Source organism: Lathamus discolor, chromosome Z (assembly GCF_037157495.1).
Source record: "Lathamus discolor isolate bLatDis1 chromosome Z, bLatDis1.hap1, whole genome shotgun sequence".
NCBI classification, from domain to species: domain Eukaryota; kingdom Metazoa; phylum Chordata; class Aves; order Psittaciformes; family Psittacidae; genus Lathamus; species Lathamus discolor.
This window is the reverse complement of record NC_088909.1, coordinates 22,265,011-22,281,868: the sequence shown is the minus strand read 5'-3', so window position 1 is coordinate 22,281,868 and position 16,858 is coordinate 22,265,011. Positions and strand designations below refer to the sequence as shown.

Genomic DNA, 16,858 nt, shown 5'->3' with positions numbered 1-16,858 from the left:
GTTTTGAGGATCTTCCAAGGTGTGGTGATGTCCGAGCAGCGATCGTGTAGGGAAGCTGAGAAAAGCTGAGATTTCTGTCAACTCCTCAAGCTGATGAGGAAAAACTGGCATCTCTTGCACCTCTTTGCCTTCCCTGCTGTCGGTATGGGTGCTGCCTCTTTGCCTTTCCCGAGCCTCACCTTCTTCAAAGGACCCACGAGTGCCCTTCAGCTGCAGCGATGAGAGCACCAGTGCAACGTGTGTGCCCTTTAGTGTCTGGATCCCGACTCCTGCATCACCTTTCCCCCTCGCGCGAGGTGTCTGAAAAAGAGCAGATAGCTCATGATTTAGTTTCTGCGGTTTCAGGTCTCTCCTCCACTTCCCAGGCTTCCAGAGAAGCACAAATCCTGTGAGCAGGCGGTTCACATCTAATCAGAAGCTTTTCAGCTCCCCCTGATGTCTGCCTGTGGTCTGCTTGATGCCACATGCTCCCATGTGTTGCGTGCTGCGACACTGCAGGAGTTGGATGCCAATACATCCACAGTTAGTTTCCCAAAGACTGTCTAGTTTAGATAAACCATGCAGGAAGCACGGAGCAATGCATGGACAGGAGGAAAAGGCTTAGGCTGAGCTTAGCTTTGAGGCTGCAACATCTTGTCAGTGCAGCAGGGGCAGCAGGTTGCGGCCAGACTGTTGAGGTTTGGAGCTGTCTGCATGTGCCCGTGAATGTTCAAAGCTGACCTCGGGCTGCTGCAGGCTGTCCGCTGCAGGCCATATCCTGCTTGCTTGCCTCCTCTGAGCAGCATCACTGCCTTACGGGCCTGGCAGAGCTGATAGGGTGGTAAGAAACTACTGTATGGGAGTGGAAATGGCCTTGTGCCTTGTGCCTGTGTGTCCTCTCTGGGCAGGAGAGGACACACAACTGGAGCCAGAGTGGGTTCACTTTCTGTTTTGGATCTTGCTGAAGCAGCTGCCTCCTCTGGGGGGCTGCTCCCTCATCTGTACGCGAGACTGTTTCCCTGTCCCCTGGGGAAGGCTGTGGGTTCTAAACGCGAAAGCGTCTGCTAGAGTTGGAGGACAAACTTTGCAGAGGGGTAGAAACCAATCAAAAGAGTAAATAGAGATGGATGCACTTTTGGGGTTGGAAAATTTGAAATGCGTCTGAAGGGGAGGAGGTCCATGGCCACTTCAAGGTCATTTTTTCTTGTCTCCTGTTTCTGTAGCACCCCAGTGGTGTCCTGGCTGTGATGTATAAGCCTCTCTCTGTAAAGAACATGTGCTTGCTGCCCCTCAGTGTGGTCCTTGCCTTAGAGCAGCCCTTCTCCATCTGCACTGCGGACCAGCAGCCTCTCCCTGCAGATGCTCAGGTGAGCAGCCCCGGACTTTCTTGCTGCTGGGCTTTGAAGAGGGATGAACGTGGTGGTGTGTCTCTGTTGGGAGGTCCTCCATGATGGAAGTGTGTTCTGTAGAGTCTGCAGTAAAGTGGCCCAAGCTAAATCAGATGTGAAACGAGCTGCTGAAGGAAACAGAATGCCATCTGAATCGGGAAGAGACCTCCTGGCTTGAAGACAGGGGGAGGAGGGAGCAGGCACCCAGCTGTGGGCAAGCTGTAGGAAAGGTGTCTGCTGGAAGGCATGCCAGCTCTCCAGCAGCCATCTTCAGATAAGCTGGGGAACAGCTTGCTGTCTTTGAGGGCAGCCCTGCCTTTGGGAAGGCTGAGGTAGGCTTCTCCAGCTGCTGTCTGGCTCCTGCCCTGGTGTGTGCGGAAGGTGTTGGGCATGGGCTCTGCAGTGCACGTGTTGTCAGAGGTGCAGCCACCGCTGTGCTGCAGGCTAAAGGAGTTCCTCCAGAGTGAGGGCGAAGGCCTGGGTGCCAGAGTGCTGCTTTGGTTGTGTTTAGCAGGTGGCTTCTGCGGCTCCAGAATTCAGGAGACCAATGTGGATTTCCTCTTGTATTGGTGCAGAGCACAGAACCGTGAGCCTCAGGCAGCTTCAGAAAAAAGTGCGGTGCTTGGTCAGACAGCGTGAAGAAAATGAAGGATGAAGCGAGAAGCCCGTGTTGGGGTCACACGTTGAACATTTTCTCTTCATCTGCTTGCAGCCCATGAAGCTGAGGACAGGGGAGGAACTTCAACTCTGCATCGGATTTAACCCTGCTTATGAGGAGGATTTGCTTATCCGGGCAGCGGAGAAGGCTCTGAAGATCAAGTTCCTGGAGCATCCTCACGAAGAGCAGGTCACCGTCCGGGGAGAAGTCTACTTCCCAAATCTCCAGATCCAGACCACGGCCGTGGACTTTGGCTGCATCTTGAATGACACCAAGGATGTGCGTTACATGGAGATGACCAACTGCAGCCCACTGGTTGTCCAGTACCACTGGGCATTCCTGAAGGACAGCCAGGTGAACCCAGTGAGGTATGCGCACCTCTCCCCCTCCTGGAAGCTCTTCTTCCTGGTGTCCTGATTGTGGTTTGCAAAGCCTGAGGCCATTTGCCTGATCTGCCAAATTGTTTTCAACCTTCCCTTGAGGAAGTCACACCTCTCAGTTGTGCTCAGCCAAGGTGCTCAGGGAACAGGTGATCTCCACCGGTTTGATGCTGGGAAGGAGACAGCATTCTCCAGCCAGGCTGGGACTGTAGGACACTACTGACCCTTTTCACATAGCCATAAGCTGGAGTCCTGCTTTATCTCTGCAGCTGCAAAGGCATGCTTCGGCACTTGGAGAAGCGGATGTAGAAGGTGTCCTTCCCTGCTAAGCCCATCTGTTGTCATTTTGTACTAAGATCCTACCCAGGCACTGCCACCAGAGTGACACACTGCTGTCGCAGTCCCTTGCTCTGCTTTGCTGTAGGCCTGTATGGGTTCCTGGGGGCAGGAGGGCTGATGTAGAAAGCTGCTTTCTCAGATCTTCGTGGCCTGAGGCAAACAGCCCCTTGAAGTGAGTGTTCATCTCTTGAACTGCACGTCACATTCACAGAAGAGCTATGTAGAGTTTTAGTGAGGAATGGCAGGTTCTGCTGTGACTTTAGGTCCAGATGTAGATGCTGGAGGGAGCCCTTGTATGGACATCCCTGGGAAGGAGGACCATGCAGTGGTGGTCTATGGTTTCCAAGGCCAAGAGCAAACTTGTAGTGGTGCTGAAGCACATCTAGAAGCACATTCCTAGTGCTCCTTCTGCTGCGGCTTCTCTGCATAGCACAAAAGTCTGCTCTGGGCAGTTTGAAGGACGGTAGCAAATGGTTTTCCGTAATGCCCTAGGAAACCCAGCAAAGTTCACCACGTGGCACTGAAGTGCTGTTATTACAAACAAGGGAAACGATCAAGAAGCAGCTGTGTGAAGGGAATTGGGATCTGACTCGGAGGAGGTGACCTCTTGGGAACTGGAGATGAGCTGTGGCTATTAGGAGGGCTTGGGGGAGACGACTAGGGCACTGGAGCACTCCGGGGTGCTCAGCAGACACCATGGGATGCTGTGTGCCAGAGCTGGAAATGAAGATGGTCTCCAAGGTGTTACCACCTCAAAGTGTTCATTAGGAGCCTGCAGAAGAGCAGCGTGTCAGATGTTATTTCTGGTCCACACTAAGCACTGTTGGTATTCTAAATCATCAGCTCTAACTCAGTCTGACATGGAGGGAATCAAGCATCAGGTCTCATGAAGGGGAGATCAAAGACTGGAACTTTCCTTACCTGGGACCTTGCTGGAGCTGGTCATCAGAGACTCCCAGGATCAGTCGCACACATTTATTTTGGTCAGGAGAGAAAAATGCTGTTTCTCTGCCTCAACAAGACTTTGTGTGTTTAAATTTTTTTCTTTCTAATTGTCCAGCCCGTTCTTTCCTCCTTGCTCTTTGGTCATTGCTGCTACCTGGGGCAGAGTGATCATATGAGCAACACAATCCAACTGTTGCTGTGTGGCTGGACATAGGCAGTGTAGACCAACGTGTGCCCTTTCTCTGACTTCTGAGGCATGAATCTCTCATGGTTACTCTTGTTGTAGACCCACGTGGTTAGAGACAGACTAACCCTAAGCCTCAGCCCTTGGACCTCTGAGAGCTCATAGCTGAGCTAAGCCTTTGCACCAAGGTGTTTTCTCCAGTGACGGAATGGATCTTCAGAATCACGCAGCAGGAGATAGCAGATCTGGAGGCAAGCAGTTGCCAGCTGCCTGCAGCGCTGCTGTACCAGTGTCATTGCCAGGCGTTGACCTGCTCCATCCCAGTTTTGGAGCTCATTGCTGAGCTCACACCACTGATGCCCCCGCAGGGGCCCCATCCTGCCGAGGAGCTGCTGTGCAGACTTCCCTCCCTCCCACTACAAGGTCCCTGAGCAAAGGTCTGTTCTTTTTCCAGGTTCATGGAGACAGAGCCCCTCGCCTTGGGTGTGGAGGAGGTAAGTGGGAATCTGTCTCACTTCCACATTTCCAGTGTAGCAAGCAGTTACGTACTCCCACTCCCACTGGTGTCCTGGGTGCTGCTGCCAGAGTGGCCTCATGTCATAACAAGCGCATCGCTGGTCATTGGAGAGGCCACATGGGAGGTGTTATAGGGCTGGTCAAGAACACTCCTTGTGCGGCAGCTATGGAGGACTTTATCCATCTTGGTCCTCATCAAGTGGTGGGTAGGAAATTCCTGCAGCAGCATTTGCTGCAGCAGCATTTGCTGCGGCAGCATTTGCTGCAGCATCTGGAGAGAGCAGGATGTGAATCAGAGACAGGGAAAAGCATGAGGAGTGCGAGGAGCTGGGCTGGATCCTGCCCCCGGCTGCACGGGCTCTCAGCTCCCAGTCTCATGTTCTTCTGAGGGCAGGAAAAGGTGTTTTTGAAGGCAAGTTCTGCAGCAGAGAGAATTTCCTGCTGCCAGGAGACACCACAAATTAATGTTGTGTATTAGCTACTGCATTAATTGGGACTGTGGGAGAAGGTTTTCCCCATGGTCTCTCCGTTGGTGAGTGGAACGGCTGCAGTGTGAGATGAGGATGATATTGCCTGTGTTTGAGGAAGAGGCCCCTGCAGCCACGTCTGTCCTTTGGCCCAAGCCGAGGCTGCTCTCCTGCGTCAATCCCGTGCTCCACGTGTGGATCTCTCCTCCCTGCGTGCAGGTTTTCGATATCCTGCCGCTGCACGGTGAGCTGCAGCCGGGCCAGAGCCAGCGCGTCTGCTTCTCCTTCTTCGGCCACGCCAACACCGTCAGCCAGGTCACGGCGCTGTGCGGGGTGGAGGGAGGCCCGAGCTACGAGGTGGCTCTGCGTGGGGAGGCCTCGCGCATCAGCTACCTCCTGGACACCACCGAGATCGACTGCGGGCTGCAGGTGCCGCACGCTGCTCTTGTCAGTGCTCCTTGCCTCCAAGCATGACCGGTGGGCTGCTGCCCACCCGGGTCCAGGGCTCTCCCCCCTTCCCAGCTGCTTCGCTGGCTCTGTGGCTTGGAAGTCCAACGTTTGGGGGATACCTCCAAGCTGGCGTTTAATGGCCATCTCCACCCCAGCCCAGCCCAAAGCTGGGAATCCCTCCTCTAACTAACGCTGCCTCCTGGGGCAGGCAGGATCCCAGTGGTGATCTGCAGAGGGATGTGTCCCTGAGACATCCATCCGCTGATCTGCTCCTAAAGCCCAAATGAGGTGCTCTCTTTTAATGCTCCTGATTCATCAACCAAGGAGGCAGCTGACCTGGGCTTCCAGTCACCGTAGCCGGATAGAATGTCCCCGAATAACCCTCACTGTACTTCTTTCCTGTTACAACCCCCACAGCTGTTTCCAGCTGTTGGCCCTTGTGTGCGTTGCCCTCTCTCCCTCCCTTTTGGCTTGTGTTGTGCCCACAAATACTTGTGTGCAGGTGCCTTTTCTCCTGAAATGCCCCAATGCCTCCTCCTGCGTTTCAGCTCGCAGTTGGGTGACACCTTCAAGTGCAGAGAGCTTGTGTCCCCTACTTGCTTTATTACTGATCTTTCCATGGTTGCTATTGCACCTCTGCCACAAATAGCTGTTCCTGTGTAGGGCCCAGGGGTACCCTGTGGCCGCGGGCTGCCCAGGCTAACCCAGAGAGCCCAGTGCCCATCTCTCCTGTGCGCTCCCTGCTTCTGGGCTGTGTTCCTTTGCTTTCAACCCGATGGAAGAGGAATGAAATTCTCGGCAGCAGACGTGTGCCTGTAACTTCCTGCTCTTCTGCCCTCGCCTCAGGTGTTTAACAAAGTCACGGAAGCAGCGGTGACCCTGCAAAACAGTGGGAAGCTGGGATTTGCCTTTGCGGTGCTGAGCCCCGGCACAGGCACTGCAGCCAGCCCTCTGCCTGGCGTGCCCCTGGTCGTGCCCAGCAGGGTGAGTAGCACAAGGGCTTCACCCGGTCTGTGTCAGGCTGCCCAGGAGAGCGTTTTGGGGGAAAACAGGGGGAATGAACACACAAGCCCCGTCCAAAACCAGCCAGGAGACACAAGGCTGTGAGCGACTGTTGCAGAGGCAGAGGAGGTCCATCGAGCAGAATCCTAACGGAGCCCCTGATTGTCCTTGGGCGCCGCTGGCTCTGCTGTCCTACAGCAAGCACCAGTGGGAGGCACGAGTGCTCCGGGAGCTCTTTGGAGCTGAGAGCTGAGCTCTCTGGTTGTGCCATCACTGGAGCATCACTCCATCCCAGCTTGTCATCCTGCCTGGGTGTCTTAGAGCTGGAGCAGTGTTCCTGTCTTGGTTCCCTTTTGCGATGGGAAGAGGAAGCCAAAGGGCCAAGTCCTCAGTGCCTGTCCGTCTGAGGGGTGACATGCTGATGTCCTCTCCTGTAAGCTGCTGCCAGGAGCTGCTGGCCCTGCTGGAAGCAGAGGCCCTTCTCCGTTCTTCCAGAGCAGCTGGTGAAAGAGCTTTGGTTTGTTGTGCCTGGCTCTGGCTAGCAGAGGGTAAACCCTGTGAGCAGAAGAGCTGTGAGACTCAGGCATTTGGATACAGGAAAGCTGGAGGTGGTGATGTCTGATGTTTTCTTATGTATGAGAACCTGTCTTGTGTTCTCAGCGCGTCTGTCATGTGAGCCATCCCTCCACTGAATCCTCTTTGGTACACTACGTCCCTCCCTCTTGTGTGCCCTGCAGGGTTACGTTGAACCTGGCAAGCAGCAAGTGCTGAAAGTGTATTACCTGCCAGGAGTGCCTGGAGTCTTCTGCAGGGCTTTCCAGATCCAACTGGGTCACCTGGAGCCAGAAAAAATCTCCCTGAAAGGAGAGGGGACCTTTCCCAGGATCCACTTGGACCTGCCCAGGAACATCAAAGGTGAGCACTGCCTGTCTGCTCGGCTTTCCCCCATGCCATATGCCCACAGGGCAGCTCACAGGCACCTCCAGCAGGCCTGGAGGTTTCAGGGCTGTCAGACAGGGTCAGCCCTCTGGTTGCTTCTTTAGCCTCTGGCAGACGAGCCCATGTGGGCTTTGCCACAGGAACCATCGTGCACAGCTTGCCAAGAGGTCTGGGAAGATGATGGCTGGGCAGAAAAGCTTGGGAAAGCTGTAATAGAGGCTGGCAGGGATTTTGACAGGGGTTGGGTTTGCATCACGCTGTGGGGCTGAGATGCTCCTGTGTGGCGAGAAAGACGGGTGGGGGTGAGAAGCAGCAGGATCTCCTTTCCCTACATTGCTGGAGCAGTTTGTGTCTGGGTGTCGGGGGAATGGGGCTTCCCGTCTTCCGTGGGATTTGTGCTGCCCCACTGCTATGGGTGGTGTTCTGTGCTTTCAGGCAACGCCAAATATGAGAAGATCCTCCTAAAGGCCAAAGAAAAGCTGGACAAAGGCAGCCAGAGAGAAGAGGCCATTGCTTTGGGGGAGGCTGTGGCAGCCGAGCCCCGCGTGGACGACTCGGGCACCGTGGTGAGTAGAGCTGCTGCCCTGTCCCGCACGTGCCACCCTCCTGCGAGACACTGGAGCCCCTGCGCCCCACGGCAGCTGCCCAGGGCCCTGCCGGCACTGGGCACCTCCCTGCACGCCCCTGGCCACGGAGTGTATCAGCTCAGCGTGCCCCTTGGGCTGCCCACCTCTGGGAGTTGTCCCTCGTGGCGATGCGCCAGCTCCTGACTACCCCAGGGAGATGCTGAAAGCTGTGCTCGGGCAGTTGGGTTTCTGGTGCTCTGAAGGACACACAGGGCGGTGCTGGGGGGTTTGTTGCTCACCGGCCAAACCCTGCCAGGTTTACAGAGCGTAAAGCAGCAGCCTGAATGCATCCTGAGGCTGTGCTGTGTTCTGTATCTCCAGGAGGCTCCAGCTCTCTCATGGTTCCCTTTCCAGGAGAGCTTTTGTCCAGGCTGCTTTGGCACTGACTGGAGGCAGGGACATACTTGGAGCTTTGGAAGGTTTCTGGCTTGTTTGTGTGTCTGTCCAGATCAGCTTTGATAACTGGGCAGGCAGAGACACTGGAGTTCATTTCTGTGGGGATATGATCCTGCCTGAGAGAGCAGGAAGTGTCACAGACACCGATCAGTGAGGCAGACTGACTCCATCGCCCCTCTCAACAAGAGCAGGGTGGGATTCTCCACCCGAGACAAGCTTGTGCCTTGGGAAGGACCTTGGCTAACCAGCCCCTGTCTTTCCTTTCCTCAGTGGGATGCTCAGCTGCAGATGCAGATGGAGGAGATGCTGATTGAGGAGCATGCCCTGGAGCAGCAGAAAGCTCTCGCCTCCCGTCCCCCAGAGGACACTGCCTTTCACCAGCGTGTACATCGGAGGCTTCTCAAGTTAGTAGGGACTCCTGTAGCCTGTCTCCAGGGGCCGCGAGGGTAACAGCCAGCAGTGCAGCCCTGCCCCTGAGAGCTCCTTGTGTCTCAGAGCTGGGAATAGCTGAAGACTTCCGAAAGGGCCTGATGCTGAGAGCTACGCCGTGCTCCCTCTGGGCAGCTCGGTGTCCTCACTTGCACAGTGCTACCCTGAGCTCTGGAGGTGCTCCACTCCCCACAGTTGCTGGGTTCTGTTCTCAGAGCTGAGGGGGTGCAGACCAGCAAGCCCTTGCAGACAGCACAGGCACCACCCCTGCTGACCAGCTGTGAAAGGGGCATCTCCAAGCCGGTGTCTTTGTGCCGAGAAGCAGACCCCACTAAGCAGGAAGAGCAGGGAATGGTCCAGATCCCTTATGTGCTTTTCCAAGTGGGATTGCCTGCAAAAAGACCTTCACAGCAATCTTGTAGTGTTGGTTACTGCACGCGATACTCTCAAGCGCTGCTTTGGGGACAGATCTGGCTGCAGAGCAGTGGAGGTATCCTCTGCAAGGAAATCCTATGAGAAGGTCCTGAAGCAGTTTCAGGCTTGGGCCGGACACCAGCTTAGCAGTTTCATTGAGACCCGTGGAGACGCAGTGGACTTCTCTGCAATGGCTTTTCACAGCATAGGAACTGTGTCCAGTACCCACTTTAAACTGACTCGAAGATCCCGTTGGTGGCTGATAAATCCTAGGCCCTGCACTCCCCATGACTTAGCCAAGTCTTATTACTGGGTGCTCAGGTCAGGCCTTGGGTTTCCTGGGCTTGGCTTGAGTTTTCACAGCAGTGGATACAGAATTATCCACTCCATTTGCTTCTCCACCCCACGCCATGCTGGGCTTTACAGAGTGTCCTTCCTCCTCCTTTCAGAGCTGAGCTGCCCGAATACGTCCTGGACCTTGGCTATGTCGTTCCTGGTGACATCCACACACACATGGTGAAGATCACCAACACCGGGCACTTCCCTGAATCTTTCAAGGCCGATGGATATGTCCTGTATAACACAGGTAACCAGTGGCTTCACGGGGGCTTGAAGGGGCTGTCTCTGCCACATCAGCTGGAGCCATTGGGCATGGGGAGATTTGAGTACTTCCTTGGGCAGCTTTTTCCTCCTTAGTACCCCTCTGGCCGGTGCCCTGTTCAAGAGCGTGAATTCTGTCGAGCAGTGCCCAGAGACCTGGTCTGCCTGTGGCTGCCCTAAAAAGTCATTGCAGGGGCCAGATAGGCTGATCAGCGTGATCGATTCTCAGCATCTTCTGCTCTTGGCTCCCGTGAGCACCATCGGAGTTTCTTTGTGCACTCTGAGGGTTTATGTTGCAGCCAGATGGACCCTCTGTGGTTCGGAAGTGCTTTGCTTAGAGTTCCTAGTGCCAGAGCACTTCTGCTCAGCCTTATTGAACGGCCTGTGGGATCCTGTGCCGTATCGAAACAGGCTTCTCAAAGAGGCCTTGGGGTAAGGCTGCAGCTCCGTCACATGGGGACTGCTGTCTGTGAGGGGTGGCCAGGCGTCTCTTCTAAGCCACTGTCCAGGGAACACCACAGCATTTGGTATCTTAGTTGGAAATTGTCCTTTGGAGAGGTGTATGCGTCCTTCCCTGAGATGCCTGCTGAAGGAATTGCTGGAGCTCCTCAACCAATGTGGTTCGGTTTTACCCTGCAACCCCTGGATTCTGGCTGTGAAAATCCTTTTGCTTTGGGCAGTGACAAGGGGAGAAGAGCAGCTTCTCTGGAGATGGAAAGGGGTCTTTCACAGAGCTGCCAGCCAGGACACCCCTGTGGCCTTGCCATGCTCCTGAGCCATTTCCTGTTGCTTGTGTATCTCAGCTGCTTGATTTTCCTGTGTTCAGGCTTCAGCGTGTGCCTGGACCTTGTGAAGCACCTGCCCTGCTGTGAGACCAAGACATTTGAAGTGTGCTTCGACCCACAAAGTGCCAACGTGCCCCTGGGAAAGGTGGATGTGCTCCTGCCCATCAAGGTAGGCCAGCTTGTGGGGCAGGCAGCAGGTTGGGCACAGCAGCGAGTGTCAGCCGTGCTCTCAACTGGATGCTCTGTCCTTCTCTAGGTCAGAGGAGGCCCCACGTTCCAGGTCCGCCTGCGTGCCATTGTGGCTGAGCCGTCCCTCTGCCTCTCGAGGGACAGGCTGGAGTTCTCCTCTGTCCAGTGTGGGCAGTGGCAGGAAGAAACCATCCAGCTCCACAACACGTCCCAGGTCCCCTGTAAATGGTCCATGAGCATGAATGAGGCTGTTAAGGAGGTAAAGCACAGACAACGTGTAACACACAACTTCTCGGTTGGGTTTTCTTTGCCTCTCTTGGCTTTCCCGCCCCTCTGGCTGCCTGAGCACTTGGGCTGCAGCTCGCTTGAGGAAGCTTTTGAGGGTACAGAGCAAGGCTGGTTCACCTGGGCCTGCTCACTAGCTGACGCTTCACTTCTCTGCCATCTTCACCCATTCCTCCCCCTCCGAGGACACTGCCTCCCCATCTGCCTGCCCTGCCAACATGTTTGCCCTCCAGTTCTAGGCAGGGGTGGCCACGTCTGGGTGGGATGAAGGTGCTCCCTGCACCGTGCCAGCATCTCGGAGCACTGCAGGAACCGAGGGTCTGTCCTCGCAGACCAAGGAGACCTCACGCGACTGGTTTCTGTGCGCAGGTGGACAAGCATCTGCCAGCGAGCGAGCATGACAAGCTGTGGGAGGAGATGAGGCCCGCGCCCTGTGGCTTTGAGGTGCTGCCCTCAGGTGGAACCCTCGATCCAGGACAGCAGTGCCATGTCCAAGTCCGTTTTTCACCCACGGAAGAGGTGAGTTTGGTGGGTGTCACCCCCAGGAGGTCTGTCAGGGCAGTGTGGTAAGGGGAGGCCAGCACAGGGAGCGGGGAATGAGCTCTGCCTCCGCGTGGAGCTTTCTGCCAGCCCTGTGCCCACCGTTCCTCAGTTTCCCCTGCACGGTCCCACGCAGTTTGGGAGTCAGCTTAAATGGTGGAGCATTCCCAAAGGCAGTTTGCATGTGGCCACCGTGACTTGGAAACTGGCAGCGTGTGACAGGATGGACCCAAGTGCTTCCATGGCTTGGGACAGTCGCAGGGATCTTTCAATTGCTCGTGGAGATTTCAGCGTCTCGTGTCTGGCTTTGACCAGAGCCAAGCACTGAGCAGAGAAGACGATCCTTATTTCTGTCCAGTGAGAGCTCAGCTGCCTCTTTCACACAGCTGATGTTTGCCCGGTGCTGCAGCGCCAGGACTGTGTCTGAGAAAGCAGACTTTTCTCACGTGCGTTGCGCTCCCCCACGACTAGGTGAAAACCCCTGATAGGCTGTTTTAGATCCATCTGGTAGCCAACTGACCACTTACACTCCCCAGCAGGACTCACCGCAGTTACTCAGAGCCATGCAGATGCTGTAGCCCCTGCTCTAAGTAACTGCCTGGTTTGGGTTCAGCTTAGAGGTGCTGAGAAGACCCCTGAGCCTGGGGCGATTGTTGCCTTGGAGGCGCTGTCACCTGGGGCTTCACGGAGGAGCTTTCTGTGCTGCTTCTTTGCAGAAGTGCTACCGGGGCGAGCTGCAGATCCAGATTTGCCAGAGCAGCCAACGCCTGCGGGTGCCGGTCCTGGGATGTGGTCTGCAGCCACGGCTGGAGTTGAGCCCCGCAGAGCTCGAGCTGGGACCGCTGCTGCCACAGAGCCATGGGGAAGAGGGGACGGTGGTGGTGAAGAACCCCTGTGGGGTTTACTCACTGGAGTTTGACCAGCAGCACCTTGCTGAGGAGCAGGTGAGGGGGAAGGTCTGTGCACGCTCCTGGAGATTCCCAGCGCTCCAGCATTCCCAGGCTTGTGCCAGGGAGACGGGGGCAGCGCGCAGGGCAAAGCCCGGCGGCATCCCAGGGTTAGCCGGCTCTGCTGGCAGGCTGTGGAGGGACTTGGATAATCCCTGCCACTGGGGGGAAAGAATATGGGAGGGGATGGCTCGTCTGGGGAGTCTGTTCACGTGGTGAAGGTCCAGAAACTCATGCTGTCTGTGGTTTCTCTTCCCTCTGTGCGCAGCTCCTACGGACACCTAAAGACGACAACAGCCACAACAGCTTGTTGCTGCCTCCGTGTGCCCCGGCTGAGAAGCTGACTGTTGAGGCCCAAGGAAGGGGCATAGAAATGAAGGTGAGATGAAATCTAAATGCTAAAAGTGCAGGTGGCAACCAGCATGGTTTTCTCATTTCCTCATCTCTTCCCCAGCCTACCATGGTTTGTGTTTCTGCCACGAGAGCGGCAGAAAACCTCTTCTCCTTCTTTCCTTTGGCTTGATATCAATCCCTACTGCCTCAGGTTGACGTTGTGCATCCACCAGGAAAGGTGGTGAAGCTAGGAAACATCTGCATTGGGCAGACGGTGAAGAAGATCGTCACCATAGCCAACAAGAGCGCAGGCCCTCTCGCCTTTAAGCTCAGAGTCACATCCACCGTGCCAGAGTTGCAGGAAGCTGGGGTAAGTGCCATTCCTTCTCTGCAGAGCACTTTAGTGTGCCTGCAGGGAGCGATGAGCTGCTGTGGGTGGGAGGTAGTAGCTAATGACAGCTGTGGGCTGCCCTGGCTGCCTGTGCCTGCCCCGTCCTCCCTGCTGGCACTGCTCTGCCAGCAGATGCTTGCAGTGTGAACGCTTCAGCTGAGCTGGGTGCCAGGACTCCCCGAGAGCCACAAGTGAGAAGGCGGCACAATTCCTCTAACCTGTTTTAGACGCATAGGTCAGGATGCAGCCGCATATTTTAGATCTGGAAAGGCGAGGGAGGTGAATCTTGAAAGAGGGAGGGTTACAGCTCTGTTGGAACTTCCATGAAAGCTTTAGAAGGCAGAGGTGACCTCACCGTGACCAGGTGGACACATGGCAGAAAACACCTTTGGTATTACCTAGGAATGCCTACGAGGGAATGAGTGGGACTGGGTCAGTGTTGGTGTGGACAGAAGAGGAATTGGAAGCCTCTTCCCTGAGTCTGGTGAGGGAGGCTCCGCAGCTGGCTTGCCAGATGAAATAGTCTCCACTCATCTCTTCGGGTAGGTTCTGTGCTTGAAGCCCAGCAAGGAGCTAAAGCTGAAGGCCAGAGGAGACACCTGCAAAGTGGAGGTGACCTTCTCCCCGAAGCGCCGCATGCAGCCGTTCAGCGGGGAAGTGCTGCTGGAGTGCCGCGGGCTGGTGCGCTCCCTCTTTGCGGTGCGGGGCTCCTGCCAGGGCAGCCTCGTGAGCTTGGACCAGGACCAGCTCAGCTTTGGAGCCGTGGTGCGGCAGAGCTACACGTGCCGGCGCGTCGTCATGCGGAACGCGGGCAACACAGGAGTCAGGTAAAGCAGGACCCCCCCGCCTCTCTGAGGGCTGATTGCTTGGATGAGGGTTGTGAGGAGCCGTAGTGTGCCCAGATAGCTCCTCTCTGCTTCTCCATCCCGCTGGAGAGTCGTGCAGCCATGGCCGTGCAGTCAGGCCCTGGCAGTTAGCAAGGGGGTACGAGCAAAAGCTCATTTAGAGATGGCTGCAGTGGGTCCTGCCCAGCCTGAAGCCTTATTGCCAGGTGGCTCAGCATCAGGCCTGAGATGTGGTGGGAAAGCCCACCAGAGACGGAGAGCCTCACGCTGAGACTTACCCTGCCTTCACAGCTCCCCGTGGCTAATCCTTCTTTCCTGTCCTTGTGCTTTCCTTGGCAAGGTTTTTGTGGGACGTGGAGAGCTTCCAGCCGGACTTTTCTATCAGCCCCACGAAGGGTTACATCAGGCCAGGGGTGGATGTCCCCTTCGTTGTGACCTTCCGCCCCTCGAAGCTGAGCCAGGCTGTCCAGTACGAGGGGCTGCGGTGCTTCATCCCGGGCAGCGAGGCGCTCCGCCTTACGCTATCAGGATCCTGCGTGGAGGCCCCTGGCACCAGAGAGGTAACGCAGCAGGGACAGGATGGGCCCCTGGACCCCAGCATTTGCGCCACATCTCTCCCAGGGCAGGAACTGAAGGACACTTGCGAGCGCAGACTCGCTTGTGCCGGGGTATCCCAGAGAGAAAGTGCTGGGCAGGACTGCCAGAGTTCCTGAGCCCTGTCATTGCCTTTCTCCCCTGTTCGAGGTGTTGCTCCTCCAGTGAGCAGCTCGGTTGTCCTGGCTCTGCACTGCAGCACCCGTGCCGTGGGAGCACCCTGCCGGGCTCTCCTGAGACCCTCCCCACAGAGCCACCCCGCTGTATCCCAGCACTGCACCCGCAGCCACACTTCTGCCCCGTGCCGGGCCAGGGGAGGGCATTCAGCAGTAGGAAGGGGCAAGGCATCTGCATCCAGCCCCTGGGAGGGGGTAGCTTGGGAGCAGTTGGCTCTTGCTCCCAAAGAGAGCATGGAGCTCCTCTTCATCCTGCCCATGAAGGAAGGGGCTGTGTGGCTGCAGATCTGTCCTTGCACAGCAGTTTCCTTTCAGGACTCCCCTGAAGTTTCCTTTCACCCAGCATGCGAAAGGCTTGTTCTGCTCCCTTCTTCAAGAACAACCAGCTTGATTTACTCCAAAAGCTGTGGCCAAAGTGTAATTTTTGCATGTGACAAGGAAAAGCTGCTCCCTGTGCTCCAGGTCCTGGTGTAGAGCCAGCGTGAGAAGAGTGGCAAGGATTGTGGGTACGACCCAGCAGCCTCTGTGCTCCTCTGTTACAGACCCTGACTTTCAGCTGCAATGTGCGTGAGAAGCAGAGCCAGACCATCCTCCTGTCGAACCCGAGCAGCGAGGCCTGGACCCTGAAGCCCATTGTTGAGGGGAAATACTGGAAAGGGCCTGAATGTATCCATCTGGAGGCCAGGCAAAAAGAAAAGGCCTACCAGGTCACCTACAGACCCCTAACCATGAGCTGTGGGAACAAGAAGCATCAGGTAGGTGAGCTGTGCCAGCGTGCTGACCCTCGTGGCATGACCCTCGTAGGTCACTCTCCTTTGGGCAGGAGGTTGGCCGAGATGACCTTTGGAGGCCCTGTCCAAGCTGAAGGTGTCCTGTGCTCTCTGTTGGAAGCTGGGTTTTGTGGTGGCTGGGGGCCAGGCACGGGCAAAGGGCAGATGGGAAGTCGGGACTGAGCACCAAACGTGTTGGAGCAGCTAACGTAAAAAGCCAGGCTTTCTGCAGGCCAAGAAATGAAGTTTGTTCTGCGTAGCTCCGGGTCGCTGCTTGTGGCAGCCCAGGGGGCTCAGAGACCCCCATGCTCAGCGCACGGGCTGCACAGGCTCTCCAAGCCCCGGGCACAACCACTTCTGCCAGCAGCACCTGGCTGGTGTCCTTCTGCAGCTTGCAGGGAGCAAGAAGGGCAAAGCTGCCCTGCAGTTTGTCAGTGCCGTCCTGGCCGTGAGCAGGCAGGTGGGAAACGAGAGAGATCTCTTGAGGGTCATGCAGGAGCTTTGGGAGGAGCCCTTCCTGCAGGTCTCAGGCTGGGCACATGGGGGTGACTGGCCCCTCTGCAATGTTTTCTGTGCCAGGCCAGCAACAAGCTCCTAAATCCAAGGGGTCAGTTCAGAAGGGCTCTGTGGTGCTGGAGCTGCCGGGTCCTTGTCGCGCTCCTTGTCCCGCTCCAGCTGGCCTTACAGTGGGCCAGGTCAGAGATTTCTGGCCTCAAGTCTCCAGGGTGCTCAGCAGATCTGTGCCCTTAGGGTGGCACGTGCTCAGCATCTCTTTAACGTACAGCCTGCGTGAGGAGTCTTGCAGCTTTCAGCTGCTGTGGAGGCAGAGGCAGGTGTCTGGGATCCACGGGCACCCAGAATGAGCATGGATATGAGCTTTCCATGGCCCATGTCTGGGGGGCCCCTGTTGTGCCAGCTTACAGGCTGCTCTCTGGTCAGCGCTGTTGGGGCTAAGGCCAGCAGGACTGAGGCAATGGAGCTCATCAGGGACGGCCACCCCCTGCCCACGGCTGTCCCTGCGTGAGCACAGGCTGGCAGGGACATGCCCAAGGTGAGTGGGGCCAGTAAGGGAGTGTTGGGATGTGCAGAGCAGCTCTGCTGCAGGGCCCGTGTTTCCTTGCTTGGCCCAGAGATGATGCCTCTGTGTCCTGTAGCTGTGCCGTGTCCTGTGGGCCACGCACCCGCTCACAAGCAGCTCAGAGCAGGTGCGACGCTGGCGTCTGTCTCCTCCTGCGCGGGACGGGGCTGCAGTCACAGCTCTGCCAGCTGGACGTGCTGAAAGCTGCCTCAG

General features: G+C 56.5%; 1 pseudogene; it reads left to right on the top strand.

The window, feature by feature from the left end:
• Positions 1-16,858, top strand: part of LOC136005849 (hydrocephalus-inducing protein-like) — a 77,552-nt pseudogene that overhangs the window by 43,995 nt on the left and 16,699 nt on the right.